At 41.2% G+C, this 13,848-nt stretch overlaps 1 long non-coding RNA gene across 1 annotated transcript in view; it reads right to left on the reverse strand.

Annotated features, from left to right (window-relative positions):
• Positions 1-5,264: 5,264 nt before the first annotated feature.
• The window catches only part of LOC126100719 (uncharacterized), a 95,931-nt gene continuing 87,347 nt past the window's right edge, over positions 5,265-13,848 (reverse strand). The window contains exon 3 of the long non-coding RNA XR_007522202.1: positions 5,265-5,394. This is a non-coding gene — a long non-coding RNA (uncharacterized LOC126100719). The remainder of the gene's footprint in view (positions 5,395-13,848) is intronic.

Consider the following 13,848-nt stretch of genomic DNA (forward strand, 5'->3'; position numbering starts at 1 on the left):
TGGCTCCTTCTTCCAGCAGAAGGGTTGAAGAGGAAGGAAGAGGGGTGAAGGGAATTTGGGGGGCTGAGGAAGAGACATAGAGTTCAGGAAAGTCAACCAGCACACTAAGTCAGGGGAAAATTACCAGACAGGATGAGAATGAAAGACTGATTGTTGGGTACTGCACTGGACAAGCTTTGAAAACCTGATAGCTTAAATGTGGAAGACACAGTAATATGCAAGACAGAAATTACTTCCAAAACATCATGCATGAATTAATAAGTGTGAAAAACCAAGTACATTGTATATAACAGAGATGGGAGAGTGGCGGCAAAAAATAGACAGATCAGAAAATGGAAGATGCAGAAAACTAAAACAGAGTGAAGAAAGAAATAGTAGTGTGAAGAAACACTGAGACAGAAGAAATTAACGTAAATAAAGGCCAGGTGGGTGTTGGGAACCAAAGACATGTTCTAGTGCTAGTTCCCACACGAGGTTTTCTGAAAAACTGGTGTTTGAGGGGAGAATCCAGACGGTGCGTGTGGTGAAACGAGCACCGAAGTCATGACTTTCATGTTGTGGAGCATGCTCTATGTATTGCCAGTACATACCCTCAGCATATAGTCATTCACCCTAACTGATAACTCGATTGTAATCATGGCAGTGTAAAAGTCCTAACAGTGTTTACATAACAGCATATATATGACATATGTCACTTCTCAGTTGCTCTCCCTTTGATAGTATATGTTTCACCAGTTACAGGGCTGGTATAGGAGGTGGTAGTAGAGTGCATAGGGCAAGTCTCACAGCAGGGACAGTCACTGGGGTAGGAGCAATAGAGTAGGCAGGTGGGTGCAGAAGGAGCATAGGGTTTGACAAGGATGTTGCATAGACTGGAAGGGTGACAAAAATCTACTTTAGATGTGGTGGGTAAAATCTCAGATAGAATGAATCTCATTTCAGGGCATGAATTTAGGATGTCATGCCTTTTCAGAGCAGCTGATCAATTCATTCAAGACCAGGAAATAGTGAGTGACAAGTGGTGTGCTCCAAAGTTGTTTCTTGGAGGGATCAGGAGTATCAGGATTGGATGTGAAGGCCCAGGAAATCTATTTTGAACTGTGCTGGAGGGGTAATTGTACTCTGTGAATGCTAAGGTGAGAATGGTGGTGTATTGCTGTAAAGAGTTTGCATCCAAACAAATATGTTTGCCTGGAATGCCAAGGTTGTACGGGAGGGAATGTTCGACATCGAAATGATGGCAGTTACCAAAATGTAAGTACTGTTGTTTGTTGGTAGATTTAATGTGGGCAGAATTATGTCGCTGGCCTTCAGTGAGGATGAGATCAACATCAAGGAAAGTGGCATGGGATTCCAAATAGGACCATGTGAAATTTAGTTAGGAGAAGGTATTTAGAGAGCCCAGAAATTTTAATAGGTCAGCCTTACCATGAGTCCATATCGCAAAGATGTATCTAAACCAAACCAGAGGATAGAGGCTTATGGATCCCAGGAAAGCCCCCTCCAAGTGGGCCATCCAGGTGCCCATGCCCATACCCCACACCTGTTTGTATGTCTGCCTCTCAAAAGTGAAGTAGTAGTTATTAAATATAAAGTTGATTAAGGTGAGCAGGAAGGATGTTACCGGTTTTGAACCTGGTGGGCACTGACTGAGAAACTGTTCATTATCAGGCAGACCATGTATGTGGGGGATGTTGGTACTGGTGGGGGAAAGGGGGGGGGAGGGAGGGTTGGAAGGAGCACGGATTTCAGACAATCTAGGAAGGAAGAAATAAGATGAGTTTTAACATTCAGTTGACATCGAGGTCATCAGAGATGGAGTACAAACTGGGAAGGAAACTGGCCACGACCTTTCAAAGGAACCACCCTGGCATTTGCCTGGAGCGATTTAGGGAGATCACAGAAAACCTAAATCTGGATGCCAAGGTGCCAGTTTGAACCGTCATCCTGTCAAATGCAAGTCCTGTCTGCTAACAACTATGCCAGCTCACTCGGTACTGATATAGGAAATGGTTTGTGTCTTTAATATAGGAGGGAAGTCTTTATACTATTGGTTGGAGTACTGATCAACTACAGCATATATACATTCAGTGGCTGCTTTGAAGCCAGCAACTACAGGATGACTAGAATTGGGTTTCTGGATCTTAGGAAGGAGGTAAAAGGTGGGAGTGCATGGTTTGGATGGCGCACCAGGCTATAAGTCCTTTGGATTGTGGTGTTAGTCCTTGTGAGGGGCCTGAGATTTTAAGGAGGGATTGCAGGTCAATTTGAATAACAGGGATGGAATCTTGATGGCAGATGATATATGCAGGGGCCTCAAACAGCTGGTGCAGACCTCCATTAACATACTCCTGTTGGTCAAGTAATACAGTGGTAGACCCTTTGTCTGTTGCGAGGATAATAATGGAGTCATTAGTATTTAGGGAATGCAGACAGGTTAGGGTCATGTTGTAGGGGCCTGATGAATGATTGTGAAGCAATGCTGGATGTGAGGAATTCTTGGAAGGCTTGTGACAGATGATTTTGCGGTAGTGATGAGGGATCAAGTTGGGATTGTGGAACTGTTCAAGTCAGGGTTCAATGTCAGGTTTGCTGTAGGAAAGGTTTTGAGATTGGGTTTCAAGGTGATATTTCCAGTTAACATTATGTGTGCTGGAAAATACGTCTTTTACCAAAGCAGCTTGATTAAATGCAGGTTGAGGGCTGAAATTACATTTCTGCCTTGTGGACTCAGGGTGAGGCTGTCCTGTTAAAATTCCTTGGATCTCTAAATACCTTATTACAACTAATTTCACATCATTCTATTCAGAATCCCATGCCACTTTCCTAGATGTTGATCTCATCTTCACTGAAGGCCAGCGACATACTTCTGCCCACATTAAATCTACTAAAAAACAACAGTACTTACATTTTGGCAGCTGCCATCCATTCCATGTCAAACATTCCCTCCCATACAACCTTGGCATTCCAGGCAAACATATTTGTTTGGATGCAAACTCTTTACAGCAATACACCACCATTCTCACCTTAGCATTCACAGAGTACAATTACCCCACCAGCCCAGTTCAAAATAGATTTCCTGGGCCTTCACATCCAATCCTGATACTTCTGATCCCTCCAAGAAACAACTTTGGAGCACACCACTTGTCACTCACTATTTCCTGGTCTTGAATGCACTGATCAGCTACTTTGAAAAGGCCATGACATCCTAAATTCATGTCCTGAAATGAGATCCATTCCGTCTGAGATTTTACCCACCACATCTAGAGTAGATTTTTGTCACCCTCCCAATCTATGCAACATCCTTGTCAAACCCTATGCTCCTTCTGCACCCATCTGCCTCTTCTATCGCTCCTACCCCAATCATCATCCCTGCTGTGAGACTTGCCCTATGCACTCTACTACCACCTCCTATACCAGCCCTGTAACTGGTGAAACATATACTATCAAAGGGAGAGCAACTGAGAAGTGACATATGTCATATATCAGCTGTTATGTAAACACTGTTAGGACTTTTACACTGCCATGATTACAACTGAGTTATCAGTTAGGATGAATGTCTATATGCTGAGGGTGTATACTGGCAATACATAGAGCATGCTCCACAACATGAAAGTCATGACTTCGGTGCTCATTTCACCACACACGCCATCTGGATTCTCCCCTCAAACACCAGTTTTTCAGAAAACCTCTTGTGGGAACTAGCACTAGAACACGTCTTTGCTTCCCAACACCCACCTGGCCTTTATTTACGTTAATTTCTTCTGTCTCAGTGTTTTTTCACACTACTATTTCTTTCTTCACTCTGTTTTAGTTTTCTGCATCTTCCATTTTCTGATCTGTCTATTTTTTGCCGCCACTCTCCCATCTCTGTTACATACAATGTACTTGGCTTTTCACACTTATTAATTCATGCACGATGTTTTAGAAGTAATCTCTGTCTTGCATATTACTGTGTCTTCCACATTTATCTTATCAGGTTTTCAAATCTTGTCCAGTGCAGTACCCAACAATCAGTCTTTCCTTCTCAAACTGTCTGGTAAATTTCCCCTGATGTGGTGTGCTGGGTGACTTTGCCGAGCTCTATGTCTTTTTCTCAGCCTCCCAAATTCCTTTTCCTTCGCCCCTCTTCCTTCCCCTTCAATCCTTCTGTAAGAAGGAGCCACTGGCTTTGAAAGCTTACATAAGGAAAGCTTACATAAGGAAAGCCTTTCCTTATGTGTAAGTTGTCCTGCTGTCTCTTGGTAAGTAAATGTTTTTATCTATCCAATTACATTATAAAGTTCTTATTTTTTCAGACAACAATATTTTCCCCTTCAGAGGAATTCCATTTGGCAGTTATATACTGGTGGAATCATCATTCCCAGTTCGGTAGCAATGCTGAATGTCTTCAACTGGAAGCACCTTTAACATGTCTGTCAGATTCTTTTGAATGTTCTTGAGAGTCCCAAAGTGACGTCCTTTTAAGACATTTTTCAATTTTAGGAAACGAAAAAAGTCACAAGAACTCTCAGATCAGCTGAATATGGGGGCTGTGGAACAATGAGAAAGCCTTTTGAGGCCAAAAATTCTGTGATCGAAGTGGCCATGTGACATGGTGCATTGTGTTCAATGTCCGGTCTCACTTGATTCACCCTTTTCCTGAGCCTTTCATGTTATCTTTATAAAACATTTGAGTGACAGTTTGTCCTGAAAGAACAAATTATTTATACATGATACCCCTACTGTCAAAAAAGTAAATCAGCATTTGTATTTTTGGTCAAGATGTCATAAGTGTACCACTCCTCATTTTACTGCTTTCTCTCAGGATCATACTAAAAAATTCAGGATTCATCTCATGTGATGACAGTATGGAGCTGAAATTTTGGCAGAGCATCTGGAAGGGACAAACACAGCAGTCTACACAAGCAGAACAACACAGCATTCCCAAATCGCTCGTACTGTTATCAGTCTCATTACTTTCCTCATACCTTGTAGAGAACATGAATCACTGAGTACTTGCAATTCAGTTATGAAAATAGTCTAGAAACACATGTTGAATGCAGTAATTAACATCCAACTTGTGTGGATCAGGTTAAACTGTATGTTCTGCACACACAGCCACTCCATAACAAGTCATCAGATCACAGAGTTATAAAATAATTAGTACAATATATACAACAGCAGAGAAAAAAGTCACTTGCTAAAAGCACTCTCCCAGTAGAAAGATTCTGTGGCATGCAAACCTACCTGCAGAGCTTCAATAGTCTCATAAGACTTGCTTTTTTCTCTAGAAGATGCATCCCTCTGTTTCGTGAGCCTCTGTGCTTCATTCTGTTTTTCTCGGAGCTGTGTGAGGGCCTCAGCATGTTCTCTTTCGAGTTCCTTGCGTTTGTCAGCTGCCTCTCGCATTTGCTAAAAAAGTTATACATATGGTTTCTTCAGTAGCACATTCACAATAACCTGGACTAGTTTTTATTAGTACTGAGGTATACTGGTATAAAAAGCATAGAATTTGTGTTAAAAAAGATATGAAAGACAAAAACTGAACATATGATAAAAATGAATGCTGAAATGTGTAACAAATAAAAACTATGCAAGTACTAATTTACAGTGTTCAGCATAAAGATATTGGTGAAATTGTAGCTCAAAATTCCTTATTCAATGACTCTTCTTACTTTGCAGTAACAGAACATCATAAATTAGTGGCTTGTTCTGTGCACTGCCACATACAGGTTGACAATTACTGAACTACATGAAAGAACAAAAGACGTAAATTAGTTACAAACTATGGCATGTACATACTTTATTCAACATGTAAACGTCACTACATATATTTGGACTTAGGTTATGACATGTTTGATATGCCTGCCAATATTGGTGCAGACAAATAGCAAAACTTTGCATGACACGGTGAAGTGATGGAACATCAATCCTGCCGATGACCTTCTGAATGGCTGTTTTCAGCTCAGCAATGGTTTTGGAGTTATGCTGTACACCTTGTCTTTAATACAGCCCCACAAAAAGGAGTCACATGTGTTCAGATCCAGAGAATACGGCAGCAAATCAAGGCCCATGCCAGTGGCCTCTGGGTACTACAGAGCCAGAATGTAGTCCCCAAAGTGCTTCTCCAGGACATCAAACACTCCCCTGCTTCGATGGCATCGAGCTCCATCTTACACGAACCACATCTTGTCGAAATCAGGTTCACTTTGGATAATGAGGATGAAATCATTTTCCAAAACCTTAATATACCATTTGGTAATCACTGTGCCATCAAGGAATATCACATTGCACATCACACAGTCACCCACTGAGGTTGAAGAGACCCATTAAAATGAAAGTGGGCTTACTGCGCATACTAATTCCCATCATGCCCCGCGGCCAATGGTGCAGTCTGAACATCCTAAGGCAAACCGCTCAAAAGTTATGATGATTTTATTTAATATAATTCAGTAATTGTCACCCTGTATTATAATGTGGGCAGTTTAAGCAAGTGCCTTAGCATTATGTCTGACAAGTATCAGTAAGATCTGGGGAGAGACAAGAAATGTTTCACAGTATCACTCTGTACTGCTGCAGACTCAACAGCAGCTATAGGAAGTAGTAACATGCAAATTGTTTTCATATGGTATTTCTGTACATGACAAAATGTGTGCAACATCAGTGAGATAAAAGTCAACACGAGGAATAAAAGTAATGTTTTTCTTCTTTCTTCTAATAAAATTATGCTATTTGTAAAAATGCATAATTGATCTTCAACACATTTTTTTTCCCTCTACTCAATGTGTCGTCTATTTTGTCGATATTTCCAATGTCATTTCCAATAGCAGTAACAAGTATTTTGATATTATTAAAGCAAAAGATTAAAATTATAATAATAACATTTTACATAAGGAAATAATATCAGAAGTTCTTTGTTTGTAAACTGCAACACGTAACTGTTGTTTTCTCCTGAACATACAAAAAGCTTAAACTGAATAACATTGTGTCCAACCTTTTAATATTTGAACTAACATATTACAAAGAAAGTATATGATCTTTGTTTTGTGTGACACTGAGTCACAATTTATTTTTATATGCATAATATACAAGGCCATATTTACGTATAATTTTTTGTGACTTGGCCATGACTGCAAGTATTAATTCTACAAGTATCTAAGTTTTACAGCTTTAATGAATATGGATATTTATTTGTTTTTGTCACTTCTGCACATATCTGAGCCAAACCAAAATGGTCACCAACATGTCATTATTAGAAAAATTAGAGAACTTTTCAGACAAAACAAAAGACTGCTGAAACCAAAATGGTCACCAACATGTCATTATTAGAAAAATTAGAGAACTTTTCAGACAAAACGAAAGACTGCTGAAACCAAAAGTGGGTTTATAATATGTAGTGAGGTTATGGCTGTTTCCAAGTGTAAAATAATCTGATTGAGGGTAAGCATCAGAGATGTGTCAGAGATGGTAATCAGATATATTTAAACACCACCTGCCTCACAAGCTATAGTGGCGGAAGACTAAAAAGAAGACTTGGAGACATTTGTGAGTAAGTTTCCTGATCAGGAATAGAATAGGATAGAAATTTAGTGTCTCATAACACAAAGTTTCAAGTAACTGACTTACTGTACACCAAAAACTCATCAGAACACAAAAAGTGATTTACAGTTTTTCTTAAATATCATTAATATGATATACTTACTGGATACGAAATTGGTAAATTTTTAAAATTACAAACTTTAAGGTGAAGTATCTGATTTCCGCTTATCAAATTCTCAGTTCATCGTCCATGAACTCTTCAACTGAACAGTAACATTTCTGTACCAATTTGTCTTGTAATTTTTTTTACTGATTCTAGATTAATATTGAGAAAATCTTTTCCTTTTACTTTGTTGTAAATTTCACACTCATATACTGTATACCTTGAGCTTATCATTTCAAATGATTATAATTCCTGAGATAGTCTAATTTGCCGGCTAAAGAACAGTAGAGTCATGCAATTAACACTAGTTCCAGAGACAGGGATTCATGTGAGACTGCTCTGAAATATTTTTTCTGAAAAATATTTCAAGCAATAATTATAGAACCAACTAGGGAGGGCAACATCTTAGACTTTCTAATAAGTAACAGACACAAACTTCCAAAACAGTTAACATAGAGGAGGGAAACAGTGACAATACGCATGATCATGAGGAATGAGAGAGAGCCACCATGGTTCAATAGCTGTGTTAGAAAATTTCTGTGAAAGCAAAGAATGCATCTCAACAAATCTGACCAAAATACTCAGGACATTTTGCTATCACTTCCATCATTTGACCATCGGGCAGACTCACATATGCACAACATAGAAATAAGTATACCTGTCGTAGAGAAGCAATTTAAAGATTTGAAAACAAATAAATCATCAGGTCTAGATAGAGTCCCAGATTGATTTTACACAGAGTACTCTACGGCACTGACCCCTTACCTTGCTTGCATTTATTGTGAATCTCTAGCCCAGCTAGTGTCAAGCGACCGAAAAAAAGTGCCGGTGACTGCAGTATATAAGAAAGCTAAAAGAACGGACCCACAAAATTACAGACCAATATCCTTAACTTCTGTTTTCTGTAGAATCCATCAACACATTTTCAGTTTGAATATAATAAACTTTCCTGAAATTAAACAGCTTATGTCCACGAATCAGCATGGTTTTAGATAGTATCACTCATGCAAGACTCACTTTGCCTTTTTGTCACATGATATACTGAGAACTATAGATGAAGAGCAATAGGCAGATTCCACATTTCTAGATTTCTGTAAAGCATTTGACACAGTGCCCCAGTGCAGGCTGTTAACGAAGGTACAAGAATATGGAATAAGTTCACAGATATGTGAGTGGCTTGGAGACTTCTTAAATAATAGACCCCAGTATGTTGTCATCAATGGCTAGTGTTTATCAGAGACAAGGGTATTATCAGGAGTGCCCCAGAGAAGTGTGATAAGACTTTTGCTGTTCTCTACATAAATAAAGGATTTGGTGGACAGGATGGGCAGCAGTGTGCATTTATTTGCTGATGATTTCATGGTGTCGAAGTTGACTGACTGTAGGACAATACAAGATGACTTAGATGAAATTTCCAGTTGGCGTGATGAATGGCAGCTAGCCCTAAATGTGGAAAGATGTAAGTAAATGAGTAGGAAGATCAAACCCATAATGTTTGGATACAGTATTGCTAGCATCCAGCTTGACACGGTGAAATCATTTAAATATCTGGGCATAACATTCCAAACCAATATAAGGTGGAACGAGCATGTCAAAACTGTGGTAGGGAAGGCAAATGGTTGACTTCAGTTTGTTGCTGTGGTCTACAGTCCAGAGAATCCAGCTCTCCATGCTACTCAATCCTGTACAAGCTTCTTCATCTCCAAGTACCTACTGCAACCTACATCCTTCTGAATCTACTTAGTGTATTCATCTCTTGGTCTCCCTCTATGAAATTTACCCTCCACGCTGCCCTCCAATACTAAATTGGTGATCCCTTGATGCCTCAGAACGTGATCAACCAATCCCTTCTTCTAGTCAAGTTGTGCCGCAAATTATTCTTCTCCTCAATTCTGTTCAGTACCTCCTCATTCATTACGTGATCTACCCATCTAATCTTCAGCATTCATCTGTAGCACCACATTTCGAGAGCTTCTATTCCCTACTTGTCAAAACTATTTATCGTCCATGTTTCACTTCCATACAGGGATACACTCCATATAAATACTTTAAGTAAAAGATTTCCTGACACATAAATCTACACTCAATGTTAACAAATTTCTCTTCTTCAGGAATGCTTTTCATGCCATTGTCACTCTACATTTTATATCCTCCCTACTTTGACCATCATCAGTTATTTTGCTCCCCAATAGCAAAACTCTTCTACTATTTTAAGTGTCTCATTTCCTAACCCAATTCCCACAGCATCACCTGATTTAATTCCATTGCATTCCCTTATGATTGTTTTGCTTTTGTTGATGTTCATCTTATATCCTCCTTTCAAGACACTGTCCATTCCGTTCAACTGCTCTTCCAGGTTCTTTGCTGTCTCTGACAGAATTACTATGTCATCAGCAAACCTCAAAGTTTTTATTTTTTCTCCATAGATTTTAATTCCTACTCCAAATTTTTCTTTTATTTCCTTTACTGCTTGCTCAATGTACAGATTGATTAAAACTGGGGATAGGCTACAAATCTGCCCCACTCCCTTCCTAAACCTTGCTTCTCTTTCATGCCCCTCAACTCTTATAACTGTCATCTGGTTTCTCTACAAATTGTAAATAGCCTTTCGTTCCCTGTATTTCACCCTTGCCACCTTCAGAATTTGAAAGACAGTATCCCAGTCAACATTGTCAAAAGTTTTCTGTAAGTCTACAAATGCTAGGAACATAGGTTTCCCTTTCCTTAATCTATCTTGTAAGATGAGTCGTAGGGTCAGTATTGCCACACATGTTCCAACATTTCTATGGAATCCAAACTGATCTTCCCCGAGGTCAGCTTCTACCTGGTTTTCCATTCGTCCGTAAAGAATTCGTGTTAGTGTTTTGCAGCCATGACTTATTAAACTGATAGATCAGTAATTTTCACACCTGTAAAAACCTGCTTTCTTTGGGATTGGAATTATTATATTCATCTTGTCTCATACATCTTGCTCACCAGATGGAAGAGTTTTGTCATGGCTGTCTTTCCCAATGGTACCAGTAGCTCTAATGGAATGTTGTCTACTCCCGGGGCCTTGTTTTGACTTAGGTCTTTCAGTGCTCTGTCAAACTCTTAATGCAATATCATATCTCTCATTTCATCTTCATCTATGTGCTCTTCGATTTCCATAATATTGCCCTCAAGTACATCACCCTTGTATAAACCCTCTGTATACTCCTTCCATCTTTCTGCCTTTCCTTCTTTGCTTAGAACTGGTTTTCCATCTGAGCTCTTGATATTCATACAGGTGGTTCTCTTTTCTGCAATGGTCTCTTTAATTTTCCTGTAGGCAGTATGTATCTTACCCCTAGTGATATTTGCCTCTACACCCTTATATTTGTCCTCTAGTCATCCCTGCTTAGCCATTTTGCACTTCTTGTCGATCTCATTTTTGAGACGTTTGTATTCCTTTTTGCCCAATTCATTTACTGCATTTTTATATTTTCTCCTTTCATCAATTAAATTCACTATCTTTCCTGTTACCCAAGGATCTCTACTAGCCCTCATATTTTTACCTATTTGATTCTCTGTTGCCTTCACTACTTCATCTCTCAAAACTACCCATTCTTCTTCTACTGTATTTCTTTCCCCTGTATTTGTCAATTGTTCTCTAAAGCTCTCTCTGGAACTCTCTACATTCTCTGGTTCTTTTAGTTTATCCAGGTCCCTTCTCCTAAAATTGCCACCTTTTTGCAGTTTCTTCAGTTTTAATCTACAGCTCATAACCAACAGATTGTGGTCAGAGTCCACATCTGCCCCTGGAAACGTCTTACAATTTAAAACCTGGTTCCCAAATCTCTGTCTTACCATTATGTAATCTATCTACAACCTTCCAGCATCTCCAGCCCTCTTCCATATATGTAACCTTTTATCATGATTCTTAAACCAAGTGTTAGCTATGATTAAGTTATTCTCTGTGCAAAATTCTACCAGGCGGCTTCCTCTTTCATTCCTTACCCCATTCCATATTTGCCTATTACTTTTCCTTCTCTTTCTTTCCCTATTACAGAATTCCAGTGCCCCATGACTGTTAAATTTTCATCTCCCTTTAGTATCTCAATAATGTCTTTTATCTCATCATACATTTATTCAATCTCTTTGCATCTGCTAAGTTAGTTGGCATATAAACTTATACTACTGTGGTAGGCGTGGGCTTCGTGTCTATCTTGGATACAATAATGTGTTCATTATGCTTTTCGTAGTAAGCTTACCCATGCTCCTATTCTTTTTAATCATTATTAAACCTACGCCTGCATTACTCCTATTTGATGTTATACACTCCTGGAAATTGAAATAAGAACACCGTGAATTCATTGTCCCAGGAAGGGGAAACTTTATTGACACATTCCTGGGGTCAGATACATCACATGATCACACTGACAGAACCACAGGCACATAGACACAGGCAACAGAGCATGCACAATGTCGGCACTAGTACAGTGTATATCCACCTTTCGCAGCAATGCAGGCTGCTATTCTCCCATGGAGATGATCGTAGAGATGCTGGATGTAGTCCTGTGGAACGGCTTGCCATGCCATTTCCACCTGGCGCCTCAGTTGGACCAGCGTTCGTGCTGGACGTGCAGACCGCGTGAGACGACGCTTCATCCAGTCCCAAACATGCTCAATGGGGGACAGATCCGGAGATCTTGCTGGCCAGGGTAGTTGACTTACACCTTCTAGAGCACGTTGGGTGGCACGGGATACATGCGGACGTGCATTGTCCTGTTGGAACAGCAAGTTCCCTTGCCGGTCTAGGAATGGTAGAACGATGGGTTCGATGACGGTTTGGATGTACCGTGCACTATTCAGTGTCCCCTCGACGATCACCAGTGGTGTACGGCCAGTGTAGGAGATTGCTCCCCACACCATGATGCCGGGTGTTGGCCCTGTGTGCCTCGGTCGTATGCAGTCCTGATTGTGGCGCTCACCTGCACGACGCCAAACACGCATACGACCATCATTGGCACCAAGGCAGAAGCGACTCTCATCGCTGAAGACGACACGTCTCCATTCGTCCCTCCATTTACGCCTGTCGCGACACCACTGGAGGCGGGCTGCACGATGTTGGGGCGTGAGCGGAAGACGGCCTAACGGTGTGCGGGACCGTAGCCCAGCTTCATGGAGACGGTTGCGAATGGTCCTCGCCGATACCCCAGGAGCAACAGTGTCCCTAATTTGCTGGGAAGTGGCGGTGCGGTCCCCTACGGCACTGCGTAGGATCCTACGGTCTTGGTGTGCATCCGTGCGTCGCTGCGGTCCGGTCCCAGGTCGACGGGCACGTGCACCTTCCGCCGACCACTGGCGACAACATCGATGTACTGTGGAGACCTCACGCCCCACGTGTTGAGCAATTCGGCGGTACGTCCACCCGGCCTCCCGCATGCCCACTAAACGCCCTCGCTCAAACTCCGTCAACTGCACATACGGTTCACGTCCACGCTGTCGCGGCATGCTACCAGTGTTAAAGACTGCGATGGAGCTCCGTATGCCACGGCAAACTGGCTGACACTGACGGCGGCGGTGCACAAATGCTGCGCAACTAGCGCCATTCGACGGCCAACACCACGGTTCCTGGTGTGTCCGCTGTGCCGTGCGTGTGATCATTGCTTGTACAGCCCTCTCGCAGTGTCCGGAGCAAGTATGGTGGGTCTGACACACCGGTGTCAATGTGTTCTTTTTTCCATTTCCAGGAGTGTAATTGTAACCCTACATTCACCTGACCAGAAGTCTTGTTCCTCCTGCCACCAAACTTCACTAATTCCCACTATATCTAACTTTAACCTATCCATTTCCCTTTTTTAATTTTCTAACCTACCTGCCTTATTAAGGGATCTGACATTCCACACTCCAATCAGTAGAATGACAGTTTTGTTTCTCCTGATAATGACATCCTCCTGAGTAGTCCCTGCCCGGAGATCCAAATGGGGGACTATGCTGCATGCCCTTGGGAAAAATTACAGCTGCAGTTTCCCCTTGCTTTCAGCTGTTCGCAGTACCATCACAGCTAGGCTGTTTTGGTTAATGTTAGAATGCTAGATTGGTCAATCATCCAGACTGTTGCCCCTGCAACCACTGAAAGGCAGCTGCCCCTCTTCAGGCCCCTCTTCTGGCCTCCCAACTGACACCCCTCCACTGTGGTT

The sequence above is a fragment of the Schistocerca cancellata genome, chromosome 9 (genome assembly GCF_023864275.1).
Source record: "Schistocerca cancellata isolate TAMUIC-IGC-003103 chromosome 9, iqSchCanc2.1, whole genome shotgun sequence".
Taxonomy (NCBI): Eukaryota; Metazoa; Arthropoda; class Insecta; order Orthoptera; family Acrididae; genus Schistocerca; species Schistocerca cancellata.